An 11447-nucleotide genomic window follows, 5' to 3' on the forward strand; every position below is an offset into this window, starting at 1 on the left:
TGGGAATGTAAAAAACTCAGAAAGAATCTAAGACTATAAATAAAAAGAATCGAAGGCAGCTCTCCAACCCGGCACAATAGCAAGCAAAATCGGCAGTCTGGGTACGGGCAAATGTCTAAGATATTAAAGAAGTAAGCCACGAGACTCCCCAAAGCAGCCGGTAAAGAAAAGGGACAGACACCATCAAACTTTGCAGACAGATTAAGCTAAGTTTATCCCCAAAAACTTTTTGTATGGCGACCAGAAGCACAAAAAAAGAGCTGGAGAAGGACAAAACTAAGAGCGGAGGACCAAAAATGGCGGAGAAAAACTCGCCTCCATCGCCACCAGTGAGCTCGGTTTGGGCCTCAGAAATAGTAGCAGAGGTAAGAATGGCGGTGGAGGAAACCATGAGCCACAAGTTACAGCAAATAATTGATAAGCTTGATGGCATGGACCAAAGGTTTACTACATTTACTAACAAACTTCAGGAGGTCCAGCAGCGACTAGGAGACGTAGAGGACGCCTCACAGGAAGCTTCTAAGTCCATTGAACACCTCAAAAAACGGTATTAACCTTAGAAGAGAAAGTGGATGATTTGGAGAACCGCTCGCGTAGAAACAATCTCAGACTGATAGGTATACCTGAATCAATACCAGATGCGGACCTGAGAGATTTTCTGGAACCCAGGCTCACTAAGATATTGCCAACTCAGAGCATGGCGGGGCAACTGAAGATAGAACGGGCGCATCGTTTGGGGTCGAGGAAGGAGGCAAATGCCCGCCCACGTGAGGTCATACTGAGACTTCTTAATTATCAACATAAGATGGAGATACTAGCAGCTCTTCGGAAAGGAGGAACGCTGGAGGTGGAAGGACAAAAGATTATGCTTTCAAGACTATTCCACTAAAGTCTCCCTCCAACGTAAGCAATTCTCGCCCATTTGCGGGCGACTACACAAAATGCGGATAAAATTCAGTTTACTGTATCCGGCTAAATTCAGGATTCAACATAATGGGACAGTGAGAATTGTGACACGGTAGAGAAGCCGCTCAAGTACTGGTGGATCGCTTAGAGAGGGAAAGCTCGGGAGCATCAAGAGACACATGAGTAATGAATCCGTGGCTCACCAGTGGGAGTGACTTTGCTGAACGACATGGAGCAGAGAGAGGCAGAAGATCTGTAACTATAATTGCTGTGGTTACTAATGTTGGACTTGATACTGTTGTTTGGTGTTGTTTAAGGGGGGCTGTGAACTTTAAGGGGGGGGAGCAATATGCAATATATGCAAAAAGTAAGAGTGGGGTCCCTGATCGGAAGCACGGAGGTAGACAGCACACTCGGTGCTGTTCAGATTGGGGAAGATGGGCAGATGGGGGAGGGGAGGGGAGGGGGGAGGAGGGGAGGGAGGGTATAGGGGAGAATAGGAGCTTCAGGGCCACGAGGGGAAGGGCAACATAAGGAACACACAAAGAGCTTCACGAGGAGGGCACTCTAGCGAAGTTTCACAGCATCAGAGGTGGGGGGGGGGGCATAGGCTGGGAGGCCCCTCCTGCACAAAGGAGATATTAGCCAGGTACTTCAAAAGACGCTTGAGGATATGTGATGGTCCTTAAGTTGTGACATGGAACGTGGGAGGCATCTCATCGCCGATTAAACGGCAGAAGATCCTCCAAGCACTCCATAAAACAGGCATCGATAGCAATGCTTCAGGAAACACACTTAACAGCCAAAGAACATGAGAAATTATGTCGATGGTGGGTAGGCTCATACTATGATTCACCAGCACAGGGGAAAAAAGCAGGGGTAATATACTAATCAAGAAAGGGATCCATATCACTACACATAAGATCATAGCAGATAAGGAAGGAAGATATGTGTTGGCACACCTGACAATAGAGCGTCAACCAATGGTTTTGTGCAATGTATATGCTCCAAACACATACAAAACATTTTATAAAAAGCTTCTGCATCACCTAACAAGTCTGGAAGGAGCTCCCCTGTTGTTAGGAGGAGACTTCAACGAAGTGGGCGACCCCAAATTAGACAGGTCACATGGGGAAAAAAAGGGGAGCGGGAGCAGACTCTAGAGGAATTGGTATACTGAGTGGGGTCCTGACCTGGTGGATGTGTGGAGAACTTACATCCGTTGGAACGAGATTACACTCACTGTCCCGGGCGCACGCCACCATGTCGAGGATTGACTACATTTTTATCTCCCGTCCACTATTTACAAAAATCCGCAAGGCAGAAATAGGACCCATAAAAATATCAGACCATGCAATGGTAATGGTCTTATGGGAACCCACAGAGAGTAATCTAGTCCATACCAATGGAAGTTCCCTACAAGGCTATATAAAGATAGGAAATTTCGGGAATTTATACTAGCCAAATATAGACAGTTTCAAGACACTAATCAGGGACATAGGACAACTCCCATATTATACTGGGACACAGCAAAGGCGGTATTAAGGGGTGAGATTATTGCGTACACAAGCCACCAGAAAAAGACATGGGAGAAGGACATGCAAAGGTTGGAAAAAGACATCACCCGCTTAAGACGCGAGTATGGACGCCACCATGACGTTCTGCTGAAAGCTAAGCTTCTAGAAATGCAGCAAACACTAAATGAGAGAAACACACTAAAACACAAAAGAATTATATGTACTATAGGTATCAATTATACAAATTTGCAAATAAAAGCGGTAGGATGATGGCCAGGATGGCAAACCCAAGACAAGGATTACAAAATAAACGCGTTATACTCTTCAAGAGGGTATTAGAAAATAAGGATGATTGTATAAATCGTATCATGCAAGAATATTATCAGAAGCTTTACGCTTCACCTGACCCGCCCGATGGACAGTGAGATCTATCTAGCGGGGCAAGATCTCCGCAGATAGATGCACAGAGCCTAACCATGCTAAATGCTCCCATATCAATGATGAGGTATCATGGGCAATACAGCAAGCGCCTAGGAAAGGCTCCAGGCCCGATGGCTATAGAAGAGAATTATATAAATTGATGAAGGAGGAAGTAGTCGAACCCCTCACTGCAATGTTTAACACTATAGTGCAAGAGCAACGAATGCCCATGTCGTTACGAACAGCGCAGATTATAGTACTTCCAAAACCAGGGAGAGATGTACAAAAACCTGAATCGTACAGACCTATTTCGTTATTAAACTTTGAAGCAAAATTGTTTGCAAAAGTCCTGGCAAACCGCCTGTCCCGAATATTACCAGATGTTATGAGGACTCACAGGTAGGATTCGTACAGGGCAGAACCATCACTAAAAATGTAAGAAAGATATTGGTAACATTGGAGGAGGTATCTACAAAGGCCACACCATCAATATTAGTCAGTTTTGATGCCGAAAAGGCGTTCGACAGGGTGGTCTGGGATTTTTATTTGGCACACTAGACGCGTATGGCATAAGAGGATCATTCCAGGATGCAATCAGAGCATTATATTACCTCCCACAGGCTCAGGTGTGGGTTAATGGAATTCTATCCCCATCATTCCCTATCCATAGGGAGACCAGGCAGGGATGCCCCCTGTCACCTTTATTGTTTGTGTTAACACTAGACCCACTGCTTAGAGATATCCAACGTACCCTGAAGTGCAAGGAGTCAAGGTTGGTACAGAAATTTTTAAATAGCGGCCTTCGCTGATGATTTACTGGCACATGTGACTTCTCCTGAAACATCACTGAAGGCGCTATTAGAATGTATGGCAGAGTATGGGGATTTCTCTGGCTTTAAGCTAAACCTGGAGAAATCAGAAGCCTTACGCAGGAAGGAGGCTCAAGTGGGAGAGTGGCACAGACAGATTCCGTTGAAATGGGCAAGGAATCCTTTCGATATCTAGGTGTGCGATTAACTATGGATACTACCACTCTGTATAGGATAAATGTTGAAAAGCTGTTACAGGATACCAAAAGTGTTCTGGAGAGATGGAACCACTTGCCGTTATCACTAATAGGCAGAATAAATCTCTTCAAAATGATCATATTCCCGAGATGGCTCTATTTTGCAGGTGTTGCCAATACATATTAGGTAAAGATTTACGGAAATTAAATAGGATGTGTCGGCAATTTGTGGGGGGGGGGGGGGAGGAAGTCTAAATACGATTTGAATACTTATATGATGGATGGGCTCAGGGTGGGCTAGGCTTCCCCTGTATTAGGCGATATAATCAGGCGTGCCTTTTGAGACATATTAGGGATGGGACACTTAATACACATCAACACACGCCGACTAATTGGGAACGAGCGCTCTTTGACCCATGGCATTTGAATTTCTTCTGCAGGCAAAAACAAAGAGTTTGCCAACTACCTGTAGAGGAAGTATACTGTTGCAACCATTGCGACGTGTCTGGCAGTTCCTTATGCAAACTGGAGACAAGACCCTAATGTTAGCGACCAACTTCCAATACAGGGGAATAGGGATTTCCCCCCCGGGTTAGAGAAAGGGATAATGCTAGATGGTCGGAAATGGGAATCACTTTATTTGAACACTTAATGAATGAAGAGGGAAACCTGCTTTTAGGATCTGCAGCAGAGACAGGTATTAGCCCAGAAGGATTATACATACACAACTACATCATTACTGGCATAGTTTAGATAAGGCAGCCCTGGGCACAAAATTGGGTCAGAAGATACGTGAGTTCCTGGAAGGGGATGCATATGGACAGGTATCAATATCGAGCCTGCATAAAGCTCTAGTCCCACTCGGACCCCCCAGAACATATGAGAAGCTTAAAGACACATGGAGTAAAGACTTGGGATATGAGCTGAAAGGAATAAATTTTGCGAAACTAATCAAAGACATACCTGGGCAGGTGGGGGGGGGGGCCGAGCTGCAAGAGAATCAATTCAGTGTTATTCATCGAGGCTATATAACACAATCCCAAGCTGCAAGGGCGGGATGGAGCTCTGATCCCCAATGCCTTAAATGCCATAGAGAGAGGAACACATTTTTGCATGCATTTTGGAGGTGTGATAAAATAAAAACATTTTGGAGAGCGATACAGGGGTACTTAGAACAAGTATTGGGGCAAAAGGTGCACCCCTCTTGGAGAGGAGTACTCTTGAACAAAAGCAATGCAAAGGGATATCGGAAAAACCTGGAGGTATTTTTATGTAAGCATTTGCAGTGGGCAAAAAATGCATACTGAGACATTGGATGCAGGTAGAGCCCCTCTGTTTGGCTATGGAGGAATAAGCTACACGAGCTAATGTTGTGGGAGGCAAGGGAAGCCTATGACAACTTGAGGAGAAGAAAGAAATTTCTTAATGTTTGGACTCTTTATTTCCAAAATATATCATAAAGCCAGAAGTGCTGTACTTAATAGGCTAGGACCGATATAATGAAGTTATAAGCCCTCGTGTAACGACTAAGAATTGGATAAGGTTTGACGAGAGTGTCGATATGAAGTATGAAGCTCAAATTCAGAGGTTGTTGTTTTCATTTTCCTGGGGGGGGGGGGGGGAAGTGGGGGGGGAGGGGGCAGGGGGCAAATGTTAAAAAAGCGATGGGATAGACATGTTGTAAGATATGTTGCTGTTATAGAAATATCAGTAAGGATATAAATTGTAACTATTTAATATGTTTGAATTGAAGTATGTCCATCAATAAAAACCGTTTATACATAAAGCGCAAACTGGCAGGGGAGAGTCAGCGCTGGTAGCGGGCAGGCAAGACTGCCTGCCCCGCCGAAGAATTAAAAGAGTCAGGTGAGGGACCAGATCGGGTGGGGGGGGGGAGGAGAGCCAGCTCGCAGAGGGAAACAACCGGCTCGCAAGTCGGTACAAAATGTAACAACCGGCTCTTGCGAATCAGTGCGAGCCGGCTCCAGCACACCACTGCCCACACCCCTCATCCCATCCATCTTCTGCTCCTTATTCATTTCTCTCTCTTTCTCTTGCTCATCCCTCCCCCTGTGGTCTCATTTTTTTTTCCCGTTCCCGTCCAGGTCCACCCATCTCTTTCGATCTCCTTGGAGTCCCTTGCCACCGCCACAGTACTGGAGTCTTCCAGTAGCTCCCTGTATTGCCAATCTCCCTAGCTACTGGCAACCTCAGCAAAAGTAGCGTGCATGCTGCTTTAGACCTGCCCCAGAAGCCCTTCTCTCTCCTTCAGCTTCCTGCCTATGCGGGAACAGGAAGTTGAAGGAGAAAGAAAGGCTTCTGAGGACAGGTCTAAAACAGCGTCCGTGCAGCTTTCTCTGAGAGGCTGTCAGCATCTCAGGGGATTAGAGAATGGTGTGTGGCAGCTCAGCTCGTTTGGGGGGGGGGGGGACACTGCTCCCCCTCGTCTCCCAAACTATGCCCATGATCCACTGGACCACCAGGGACCAGCCTTATTCAGGTATGTGCTGGAGCCTGGGGCCCTTTAGCTCAGGGGGGAGGACAGCCGGCTTGCCCAGCCAGAACAACCGGCTCACAAAATGCTAAAAAATTTAATAACTGGCTCTTGTGAGACAGTGCAAACCGGCTCCAGCACACCACTGGTTGCAATAATCCAAGGGAGCGAAACAATATAAGGGGTGAAGTGGTTCTGTGTATGAAAAAGTGGGTCCGTCAGCGACATGGTCTTCTTCTCATTCCTTTGTTAAGAAGTATTGTTTGGATGTGTCTGCTCAAGCAGATACTTCCTTCAGGGCCACGGTTCTTGCTGCAGAGATATCACAGATCCTCCCTTGTTAAGGATTACATTTGTACATTCCATTTGTCTGGACGGATCTTTGGGACATAATTAATCAAAGGAAAAATTAGTTAAACAAGACTACTTTTCAAGAATACCAAAAAGGCGAGACTAAATTTTATAGCGGGTATCTTGAACAAAATCATTACTTATGTTGGATGGCAGAAGTATTCCTTATCATATGTCTTCTTATTTGTATTTGCATTTACATTTGTAGTAATAATCCACATGTGGATTATTACTACAAATAAGTAGACATATGATAAGGAATACTTCTGCCATCCAACATAAGTAATGATTTTGTTCAAGATACCCGCTATAACATTGAGTCTCGCCTTTTTGGTATTCTTGAAAAGTGGTCTTGTTTTTGTTTCATGAATATTTATTTGGGTGTGGAGTTTTTTTTGTAGACATGATTAAAAGGAGTCCTTTTTTTTTTTTTTTTTTTATGAAGGTGTATCTTTCAAACTGAGGTGCCTCTGATACTACTGGTCTTTTTTTTCTCCACCATTCTTTCATTGAAATACACAAGACTTGCCTTTGAATACTAAGTCAAGTATATGTAGAACTCTGTGGTGGTGATTTCAATTACCCCAATATTGACTGGGTAAATGTAACATCGGGGTATGGTAGGGAGGTAAAATTCCTTGATGAAATCAAGGACTGCTTTATGGAGAAACAGCCCACTGAACCCCTTTGTGCATCTCCTGCTGAATAACCTACTTGCTAAAGCTGTTGCAACTGGCCAAAAAAAGCACATTGCTGGCCCAGTAAGTTTTGTGCATCAGGCCCTTGGTGTGCCCCGAGGACTGGGATAAGAAGGTCTGCAGTAGTGGCTCTTGCCCACACCTAGAAGGGAATGAATTATTTAAGGTTAATGTTATTTTAAGAAAATCAGAGTATAAAATGAATTGTTGGTTTAAGATACTTCTATTTATCTGATGTTGGAGTGAAAGGTTTCCTGAGTAAAAATTCTTAAAGATGCCTATAGTAACTCTAAGAAAGAAATAACATATACTGTAAAAATTCAGCTGAATTTCTTTAAGAAGAGCGATACTTAAACTAAGGGCCTCTTTTACAAAGCCACACTAGCGCTTCCTGCGTGGCAAATAAGAGGAAGCCCATAGGAATGAACATAGGCGTAGTTTGACTGTTTCATTTGGGGGGGCAAAGGAAGGGGCGGGGCATATTAGCATATTCATTTGCATATATGTATATGCAAATTCTGCTAATATGGAGGAAGGAAGGGAGCAAGAGCTGGCTTTTTTGGGAATAACCAGTGTTCGTTTGCCAATGGATAGCCACTGAATCAGAGAGGCAGGGGTTTGGCGACAGGCAGTGGTGTGCTGGCAAATGTTTAACAACAGGCTCTCCCCCAGTCCCCCTCTGCGCCCCCCCCCCCAAATTGCAGAGCTGGCTATAGCCGGGGAGAGAGCCTGGGGGGGGGGGGTATAAATAAGTAAATATAAACTTTTAATGTTGAGCACCTGATTCTCAAAGTGAACATATTGCAAACACTATAATGAAAATAAAATGATTTTTTCTACCTTTGTTGTCTGGTGACTGTTTTTCTGATCATGCTGGTGCAGTATCTGATTCTGCTGCTATCTGTCCTCTTAACTCCGTTTCCAGGGCTTCCTTTCCATTTATTTCTTTCTTCCTTTCTTCTTCATTTCTGGTCCTCAGCTTCTGCCTATTTTCTTCATCCATGTGCAGTTTTTCTCCTCTCTTCCTTTTCCCTCATCTCTCCTTCCTCACTCTTTCCTCCCCTCCATCCATGTCCAGCATTTCTTTTCTCTCCCTGCCCTCCATCCACCCAGTCCAACAGTGACCTCCTCTCCCCTGTCCCCATACCCAGTGGCCCTCCTTTCCCCTGCCCTCCATCCACTTAGTCCAGCAGTGACCCTCCTCTCCCCTGCCCCCATGCCCAGTGGCCCTCCTTTCCCCTGCCCTCCATCCACTTAGTCCAGTAGTGACCCTCCTCTCCCCTGCCCCAATACCCAGTGGCCCTCCTTTCCCTGCCCTCCATCCACTTAGTCCAGCAGTGACCCTCCTCTCCCCTCCTTCATTCCGCCCTCTCCCGTTCCTTCTCCCCCCCCCCCCAGCGAGCCAGTTCTCCTCCCTCCCTCCGGATCCGTCCCTCACCAACGATCTTCGAATTTTTTCACCTGCCCGGCCCGCTAGCGCTGACTCTCCACTGCCGGTTCACGCTTCAAAATGGCCGCGAGACTTCTCGGAGGCCGCCTCTGAAAGTCTCGGTGGCCATTTTTAAAGCGCGAACCAGCAGGGGAGAGGGCGCTAGCGCCTAGCGGGCAGGCAAAGGATTCGAAGATCAGGTCGGTGAGGGACGGATACGGAGGGAGGGAGGAGAGCCGGCTCACAGGGGGGCCAGGGGGGGAGGAGAAGGAACGGGGAGAGGGTGGGGTGAAGGGAGAGCTGCCTGTTGCCGGCCCTGCGTTTGGGGGGGCATTGCCCCCCTCGCCCCCCCAGTCTACGCCCATGGGAATGAATGGGCTTCCTCTCATTTACCATGCAGGCAGTGCTAGCATGGCATTGTAAAAGATATTCTAACTTGTATTTTTAAACTTTAACAATGTTTTGAAAAATTTCAAAGAGTTCAGGTGGTTATTTGAAACTTTAATCTTCATAACATTTTCTAAATAATATAGTAAGTCAAATCTATAAATATCTGTTGACTTTTATTATGAAACCATTTATCAAGGTCTCTTACCTTAACAGAGTGTAACACCTTTTTTCTGTGTGCACTAAATTCATCTTCATCAACAAATTAATTTATATCTATTCCTCCTTCTTTCTCTAAGAGAAAAGGATGAGGTTTTGCTTTGTGTGGAGCAGTGGTGTAGCTGGGGGGGGCCTAGGCCCCTGTAGATTTGGCCCTGGACCCCCTGCCGCCAACCCTCTCGACCCCCTTCCTCCCGCCACCAACCCTTCCCTGCCGTCGCCGTGGGCTACCTTTGCTGATCTGCAAGGCTTCGTTCTGTTTCTGTGAGTCTGACGTCCTGTACGTACAATGTGCAGGACGTCCAGTGTTGCCAGGTGGGTGGTTTTACCGCCCAATTGGGCGGTTTTCCGCGACCCGCCGTAGGAAATTTTTGCCCGCGGCGGGTTGCGGTTTTTTGGGCTTCTTTTTTTTCTTTTGGGCGTTTTTCAGGCGGTTTTTTCGGCCGTGGGGGGCGGGGTTAGTGACGTTCTGGGCGGGGCCGATGACGGGGGAGGCGGGGCTGGTGACGGCGGGGGTGGGGGTTCATGACGGCAGGGGCGGGGTTGATGATGGCGGGGGCGGGGGGGGGGGTGTCAGGGGCGGGGTTTGAGTTTGGGCGGGTTTTGGGCTGTTTTTAGGCTGGATTGGGTGGGAAAAAAATTTTCCACCTGGCAACCCTGGACGTCAGAAAAAGAACAAAGCCTTCGGCGGAAGAAGAGGACCTCCTCGGCTGCTGGGGATTGGGGACCCCGCCAGAAAGGGTAGCCCACGGCGACGGCGGGGGGAGGGTTGGCGGCGGGAGGGGGGGGATTGGTGCTGCTGGAGGGGGAGGGGGAGGGGGGGGCTAAAATGTGCCCCTCACCTAGGGCCCTGCCACCCCCTGCCGAAGTCTGGCTACGCCCTGGATGGAGGATCCTTTATACCAGGACTCTGTTTCCAAGATAGATCTTGGTCACCTCACTTATTTCTGTTGTGGTAAATTGTAGAATAAGGTCAATTCTGGGTATAATCTACATGCAACTGCTGTGCTACCTGTGCCTATGCTCTGCCCAAGTGTCGCGCTTGTGGTGCATGCCTACCTGCAAAGGACATTCCAGTGTGCCATGATGCTGCTTTTATGCAAGTTGGTATTTTATATGGCCAAATATGTGCAGGAATTGCTTTACAAAATTGCTTTGTGTGGTTAGGGCACAGAAAATAACTACTGGGGCTGGAGGGGAGACAGAATGATAGGTGAGAGTGAGAGTGAACTTGCTGCATTTACGTTTGAAATGATGGTAGTAAACCAGATCTGACAATTAGAAACTAATTACAAGCTAATCACAACTACGGTGTGAAAGGTTCCCTGGTGGTCTAGTGGTTAGGATTCGGCGCTCTCACCGCCGCGGCCCGGGTTCGATTCCCGGTCAGGGAAAGGCTCCCTTTTTTCATAGTTTTCTTTTTGCATTTTTTAAAAATTGTTCACGTTATTCATACAAAGCACAGGCAAAACGACATTATAAAATAGTTAAATGATCTGTGATACTTTGTTGGAAACTGCAACAATGAAAACATTGACACACCATCTTGTAGCAAAAAAAAAAAATCAAATCCCGAAAAAAAAAAAAAAAAATCCATTTCCCTGACCGGGAATCGAACCCGGGCCGCGGCGGTGAGAGCCCGAATCCTAACCACTAGACCACCAGGGAAAACAAACGTATGCTCTGCAAATGGAGTTTATGAGGCAGTGTTGCCTATCTTATACGTACGTTCTTACGTATCATTTCTTAAATGATCTGGGCAAGGAAAAAGAAGGAGAAGCACGTCAACGCTATGCGCACATGCGCTGTAGGGTACCCTTGCCGGTGCGTGTCCCCCCCCCCCCGGCCCTCCCTAACCCTTGCACATGCGCCTCGTGCTCTTCTCCGGCTGTCTGGCTGAGGTGGTGGTACCTCGAGCTCCGGGCGGAGGCGGGACGGGAAGAGCCGCAGAGCCCGGTATTGGGGGTGAGTGAATGAGCGAACGAGCAAGCGAGCTTAAGTTCCGGCCATCCCTCCTCCT

The 11447-nt window shown here is 46.9% G+C and overlaps 2 non-coding genes across 2 annotated transcripts; one reads left to right on the top strand and one right to left on the bottom strand.

Moving 5' to 3' along the window:
* The first annotated feature begins 10749 nt into the window (after window positions 1-10749).
* Window positions 10750-10821, top strand: TRNAE-CUC. Its single transcript has one exon. It is a non-coding gene; the product is annotated as a tRNA-Glu (tRNA).
* A 203-nt stretch (window positions 10822-11024) lies between these two features.
* On the bottom strand, window positions 11025-11095 carry TRNAE-CUC. The gene has a single exon. It is a non-coding gene; the product is annotated as a tRNA-Glu (tRNA).
* Between the last annotated feature and the right edge of the window lie 352 nt (window positions 11096-11447).

Source organism: Microcaecilia unicolor, chromosome 8 (assembly GCF_901765095.1).
Source record: "Microcaecilia unicolor chromosome 8, aMicUni1.1, whole genome shotgun sequence".
In the NCBI taxonomy this organism is placed as follows: domain Eukaryota; kingdom Metazoa; phylum Chordata; class Amphibia; order Gymnophiona; family Siphonopidae; genus Microcaecilia; species Microcaecilia unicolor.